Genomic DNA, 7,164 nt, shown 5'->3' with positions numbered 1-7,164 from the left:
ACATTGCACGGGGCTCACCCAAGAACTGTCGGAAATAGGATATCATGATACATGCATCTAGCCATTTTAGAATTTCTTTCTTCACCACTTCTTTCATGATAGGATTACGCCTTCTCTATTGCTCAACAGTCGGCTTGCTACCTTCCTCTAGCAGAATTTTATGCATGCAGTACGAAGGGCTGATCCCTTTTATATATGCTATAGTCCATCCGATAGCCGATTTGAATTCTCTCAGAATCCTCAAGAGCTTGTCCTCATTACTACCTGAAAGGCCAGATGTAATAATAACAAGCAAAGTAGATGCTTCACCTAAAAAAACATACCTCAAGTGTTCAGGCAATGGTTTAAGCTCCAAAGTAGGTGCTTCCTCAATAGATGGTTTGAGCTTTCCCTCAGCATTCTTGAGATCAGTATTACTAAGAGATTCAAATGGCATGTCTAACTTATATTTCCAAAAAGAAGCATTCAGATATTGTAACTGCTCATTGCCTTCATCATCTTCACTGTCAAAATCCCCCAATAAGGCTTTTTCTAAGACATCAGACCTTAGCACATGATCAAGTTCTGAAATGACTGCAGAATCGACCAAATCCACCTTGAAGCACTCCTCATCTTCCGTAGGGAATTTCATCGCATTGAATACATTGAATGTCACATCTTGATCTTGCACCCTCATAGTGAGTTCACCTTTTTGCACATCTATCAAGGTACGACATGTGGCCAAGAAAGGTCTTCCCAAGATTATGAGAATCTTCTTATCTTCCTCGAAATCCAGAATGACAAAATCTGCAGGAAAGATGAGCTTGTCTACCTTTACTAGCACGTCCTCCACAATGCCTCGTGGGTATGTAATCGAACGATCAGCCAATTGTAGAGACATGTAGGTGGGCTTCAGATCAGGAAAATTCAGCTTTTTGAAGATAGACAATGGCATCAGATTGATGCTTGCTCCCAAATCGCAAAGGCACTTGTCAAATGACAACTTGCCAATAGTGCAAGGAATGGTGAAGCTACCTGGATCCTTAAGCTTTGGAGGTAACTTTTGTTGCAGAACGACACTGCACTCTTCCGTCAGAGCAATGATATCAAGATCATCCAGTTTCACCTTCCTCAAAAGAATACCTTTCATGAATTTCGTATAACTAGGAATTTACTCAAGAGCCTTAACGAAAGGTATGTTAATGTGAAGTTTGTTGAACACCTCCAGAAACTTACCAAATTGCTTGTCCACCTTTTGTTTTTGCAACCGCTTAGGAAAAGGTGGTGGATGATAGAGCTGTTTCTCCCCTATATTACCCTCAGGCAGAGTGTGTTCAATAATAGTCTTCCTTGGTTCCCCCTCTTTCTCCTTTTGCATTCCTTCTTCATCAATAACTTTAACTTCTACATCTTTTGCTTTTTCAGCATCAACAACTTTTCCAGACTTTAAGGTGACAACTTTGACTTGCTCTTTAGCTTCCTTCCTGCCTGGCACTTCAGTATCGCTGGGAAGTGTGCCAGGTTGACGATTGAGCAAGGCATTGGCTATTTGTCCAATTTGATTTTCCAAGGTCTTGATAGAAATAGCATGACTTTTGCACAATAGTTTTAACTCCTCGAAATCAACACTAGACGGTGGAGCAACACCTCCTTGTTGAGAATATGTTTGCCTTTGAGCAAATTGCTGAGGTTGCTGGAATCCAGGTGGATTAAACTGTTTATTTGCAGCTTGCTGATATGGTTGCTGAACAGCATTCTGATTATTGCTCCAGCTGAAATTGGGATGATTTCTGTTATTAGGATGATAAGTAGCGGGCACAGGTTGCTGTGATCTCTGAAAATTGTTCACATACTGAACAGATTCATTAACAAGAGAACACTGATCCATAGCATGAGAGCCTGCACAAAGCTTACATACACTAGCTATTTGATTTACGCCATAGTTGGTTAAAGAATCGACCTTCATAGACAACGCCTGGAGTTACACTGCAATAGCTGTAGCTGCATCGACTTCTAGAATACCTGCTACTTTCCCAGGCATCATCCTTTGAGTTGGGTTTTGATACTCGTTTGCAGCCATAATTTCAATGAGATTATAGGCCTCAGTATAGCTTTTGGCCCACAAGGCGCCTCCAGAAGCTGCATCGAGCATGGGTCGAGATTGAACCCCCAAACCATTATAGAAACCAGTAATCACCATCCAGTCAGGCATACCATGATGTGGACACTTTCTCAACATCTCCTTGTAGTGCTCCCAAGCTTCGCACATAGATTCTCCTGGTTGCTGCGCAAACTGAGTAAGAGCATTTCTCATAGCTGCAGTTTTGGCCATTGGATAGAACTTCACCAGAAACTTTTGTGCAAGATCATCCCAAGTAGTGATGGACCCATCTGGTAACGAATGTAACCAGTCCTTAGCTTTGTCCCTCAGAGAGAATGGGAAAAGCCTCAGCTTGATAGCCTCATCAGTGACACCATTATATTTGAAAGTACTACAGATCTCGATAAAATTCCTGATATGCATGTTGGGATCTTCAGTCGCAGCCCCTCCGAAAGAAACAGAATTCTGCACCATATGAATAGTGCCCGATTTGATTTCAAAATTATTGGCCTCAATAGCCAGATGAATGATGCTTGACTGAATATCATCAATTTTAGGCTGAGAAAATTCCATAAGAGCTGGATCAGCTTGAGCTAGACGATCACCCATTATTTCAGGTTCTTTCTTTTCACTCTCTTTATACGAATCTTCAAAAGCTATCTTCTCCGGAGAGTCAAGAGCTTTATCTGTTTTCTCAGCTTTATCCAGATTTCTCTTGCGAGTGCGAGAACGTGTTTGCATAAACGCTCGCTAGAGTACCTGAAACAAAACTGAAAGCAATAAGTAAGAAGTCTTAATCAATGAATCCTAATGACCACTGATGGCAAGTACATAAATTAAACAATTAACACCGAGTTCCCGGCAGCGGCGCCAAAAACTTGTTAGGCACAAAACATGCGCTAAATTATTCACGCAAGTAATATAGAATGATTTCTAGTTCGTTCCCACAGAGACTCTGATTAATTATATTTAATTAAAACTTACTCACCAATGTATGATTATTCTTCAATGCCAAGACAATAACAATTAAGATTGGTTAACTAATATTAACTACGAGAATTAAACACTTGAATTAACAATATTAAACACACATGAGATGCTAACTTCATTACTACTTCATTCAATAGTTGTTGTCATTAACCTTAGCATGTAATGGTGATGATATTAATCGAACAACACGAAACTGATTAACGCCAACTTTCGTTGTACGAATACCATTCTACCAAGCATCCACAATTAAGATAGAAGTTGAATAAGCATCAATTATGTTGAGACCCTATATGTCTACAGAATTTGACAACATTACGATTTAAGTACAAGTTATTCATGATGATTACACATGGCAAGTAAAATGTTTAGAGTTACCCACTAATCATGCATACAATACATGAACCTATGCTAGCATGGCAAGTTCTAAATCTCAAGATTCATTGTCGCTTCACAAGAGATTAACAGGCTATCTTTACATGTTCACGACGCATATAAGACGAATAAGCACAACCTATACTAGATATCATACAATCACCACATACCAAGGTATTAAACAATTAACTAAAGAAATCCATAGTAAATCCGCTAGAATCCCATGATCACGATTAGCCCATAATAGAACTCATCGTCACCATGGGTTCATATGAAAGCATGATAATAATACAACAATATAAGGCTAATAAAAATACTTAATAAATAATGAAGTACGTCACAAGAGTATTAAAGTTCAAAGCATAAAGAAAACTAGCATCCACAGTTACAACGAATTAAAAGAATCACAAGAGAACGTATGCTTCCTTTTCTTCGTTATTGTGTGCTAAAACGATCTTCTCAATCTTCTTGCCCTTGCTCTTGATTTTTTGATGAAGAAAACGTCTTCCCATAAGGTTTATATAATAGCCCAAGAGAACCAGCGCCAATAGAAGCCCAATCATACTCCAATTATAAAATCCAGATTCTAAAAATCCGCCCACAGGCGGCCGCCTACATCCTCCACGTGGCCACCTGCTAGCACGCGGTCGCCTGCTTCTAGCGCGCGACCGCCTGCTACCTTACTGGAAAATTCCTTATTCTGCTTTTGTTTTTGCTGATTTCTTCGCTCGTCACCCCTAGACTGATTCCAAGCACTTCCTTAAGCTTTATTGATGAAAAATACCTATCTAAGCAAGTATACCCTGAAATGCATAAATACTAGAAATGCGTCAAATACACAAAATAGTTAAGTCCAAGACACCAATTCAAGCCGTTATGAGGTGTTCTAAGTGGTATAAAATGCCACTTATCAATTAGCGGGAGAGTCACCCTCGTCGGGTGGAGGATCAGGTGGCCAATCAACCTCGCCACCATGTCTCGAACAACAGTACCGAAAGCGTGTGTCAAATCTTCAGCAAAATATCGGTGGATGACATGCATGGCCTCCATTCGCCTAGTCAATCTTCTATACTGTGCATCACCAACACCAGTCCTATCAACTACCTGTTGCACATGAGAAGAACCCTCTGTAGGCACGGGAATATCCGTCCAGCCACTTTCTACATCATCAAAAATATATCCCAACCCCTTATCATGGGGTGCACCTAAGAATGAATAACTCAAGTGATCTGGCATTCGGTTGAGCTCAAGTGTGGGAGCTTCTTGAATAAATGGTTCAAAACACTCCTTAGAAATTTTCAGCTCTGCTAACCAAAAGAATCGAATGGCAAATCCAACTTCCTCATCTACGGAGGTGCATTCAAATCCTGCAATTGCTCTGCTCCTTCTTTATCTTCAATAACTGATTCCCCTACTAAGGATCTCTCTAAGGTATCTGACTTTGGCAATTGTTCAGAAACTGAATTTACTACAGAGTCGACCCACTCTACTTTAAAGCACTCCTCTTTAGCTGTGGGTAACTTTATTTCCTTGAACACATTAAAAGTGACCTTTTGATCGTAAACCTTCATCGAAAGCTCTCCTTTTTGCACATCGATCATAGTTCGGCCTGTAGCCAAGAATGGTCTTACCAAGATAATGGAAATCTTCTTATCTTTCTCAAAATCAAGAATTATAAAGTCAGCAGGGAAGATGAGTTTATCCACCTTGACCAAGACATCCTCCACTATACCTCGTGGATAGGCGATGGAACGGTCAGCTAGTTGCAATGACATGTATGTTGGTTTCAGATCAGGCAGACCAAGCTTTTTGAAGATAGATAAGGGAATCAGATTGATTCTAGCTCCTAAATCACATAAACACTTGTCGAATGACAAGTTTCCGATGGTGCAAGGAATAGTGAAGCTTCCAGGATCTTTAAGCTTCAGAGGCAACTTCTGTTGCAGCACAGCACTGCATTCCTCCGTTAAAGCAACGGTCTGTAAGTCATTGAGCTTCACTTTCCGAGAGAGAATACCTTTCATAAACCTCACATAGCTAGGCATCTGTTCAAGAGTTTCAGCGAAAGGTATGTTGATATGAAGTTTCTTGAACACCTCCAAAAACTTCTCAAACTGCTTATCCAACTTTTTCTTCAACAGCCTCTTAGGAAAATGAGGTGGAGGATAGATCTGTTTCTCCCCTGTATTACCCTCAGGAGGAGTGTGTTCCACAGTACTCTTCCTTGGTTCCACCTCTGCTTCCTTCTGCACTTCTTCTTCAGCCACAACTACATTTTCTGAAACTTGAGATTTTTCAGGCTCTTCGTCTTGCTGAATTGGGGGCTTGCAACCTTTTCAGACCTTAAGGTGATGGCGTTCACCTGTTCTTCAACTTCCCTCTTGCCTGGATTTGTTTTTATATCACTAGGAAGTATTCCTGGTGGTCGATTCAATAAGGCATTAGCAATTTGCATATTTGGTCCTCCAGAGTCTTGATAGAAACAGCCTGGCTTTGGCATATAAGAGCCTGGTTTTTGCACATAAGCCGCAACTCCTCCAATTCAAATTTTTCATTCGAAGATAGACATGCACCATGAGTTTGTTGTTTTGGTGTAATTTGTTGTTGAAAACCAGGAGGGTTGAATAGCTTATTTCCAAACTGCTGGAACGGCTGTTGCATCGCATTCTGATTGTTGCTCCAGCTGAAGTTATGATGATTCCAGTTGTCAGGATGATAAGTGTTTGGAACTGGTTGCTGCGATCTCTGAAAGTTGCTCACAAACTGAGCTTAGTCACTAGATATAGCGCATTGCTCCGTCACATGCGGACCTGCACACAACTCACAAACATTAATTATCTGCTTAACACCATAGTTAGCCAGAGAATCGATCTTCATAGACAACGCCTTTAGTTGAGCAGTGATAGCCGTAGCTGTGTCCACTTCAATAACTCCTGCTACCTTGCCCTGTGGACATCTCTGGGTTTGATACTAATATTCATTAGCAGGCATCAGTTCAATTAGATCATAAGCTTCCTCATAGCTCTTTGCCCATAATGCTCTGTTTGATGCTGCATCGAGTATGGGTCTGGACTGTGCTCCCAACCCATTGTAAAAACAATTGATGATCATCCAATCAGACATTCCATGATGAGGACACTTCCTAAGCATCTCCTTGTAGCGCTCCCAAGCTTCACATAGCGATTCTCCCATTTGCTGCACAAATTGAGTAATAGCATTCCTGAGTGCAGCTGTCTTTGCCATAGGGAAGAATTTAGTAAGAAACTTCTGAGCAAGATCTTCCCAAGTAGTAATCGAACTAGCTGGTAGAGAGTGTAACTAGCTCTTAGCCTTGTCCCTAAAGGGTTTTTAGCACATAAACACAAAGAAAACGTAAATTTAAATCTTAAAAAAAATCAAAACCCTCCGCAGGATCCATGCGAAAAATAATATTTAATTCGTAGTTCAGTATGTTTACCTTAAGAAGCTTTACGTTAATTGAAAGATAGAGGTCTTTAATAGCGATCCAAGAACGACGAGCGGAGATCCCTAGCAGCTGCTCCTCAAGTGTGAAGAACTCCACCGGTATCCACCAAGAGATCAATGTAATGGAGGAGGAAGGGGTGGGAGAATTATGGTTTTCATAACTTTTTAGGTTGAGGCAAAATAAGGGTTTATAATAGTATATTTATAGGCAAAATTTTCAGCTGAAAATTTTCCCATAAAATATTATTATTATTAAC

The 7,164-nt window shown here is 40.4% G+C and overlaps 2 non-coding genes across 2 annotated transcripts; both read left to right on the top strand.

The window, feature by feature from the left end:
- Window positions 1-2,189: 2,189 nt before the first annotated feature.
- On the top strand, window positions 2,190-2,296 carry LOC141681314 (small nucleolar RNA R71). The gene has a single exon (XR_012558755.1). It is a non-coding gene; the product is annotated as a small nucleolar RNA R71 (small nucleolar RNA).
- A 4,267-nt stretch (window positions 2,297-6,563) lies between these two features.
- On the top strand, window positions 6,564-6,670 carry LOC141682011 (small nucleolar RNA R71). The gene has a single exon (XR_012559416.1). It is a non-coding gene; the product is annotated as a small nucleolar RNA R71 (small nucleolar RNA).
- Window positions 6,671-7,164: the final 494 nt, after the last annotated feature.

Source organism: Apium graveolens, chromosome 8, assembly GCF_009905375.1.
Source record: "Apium graveolens cultivar Ventura chromosome 8, ASM990537v1, whole genome shotgun sequence".
In the NCBI taxonomy this organism is placed as follows: domain Eukaryota; kingdom Viridiplantae; phylum Streptophyta; class Magnoliopsida; order Apiales; family Apiaceae; genus Apium; species Apium graveolens.
The sequence above is the reverse complement of the archived record's forward strand: the minus strand, read 5'-3'. Positions and strand labels throughout refer to the sequence as shown.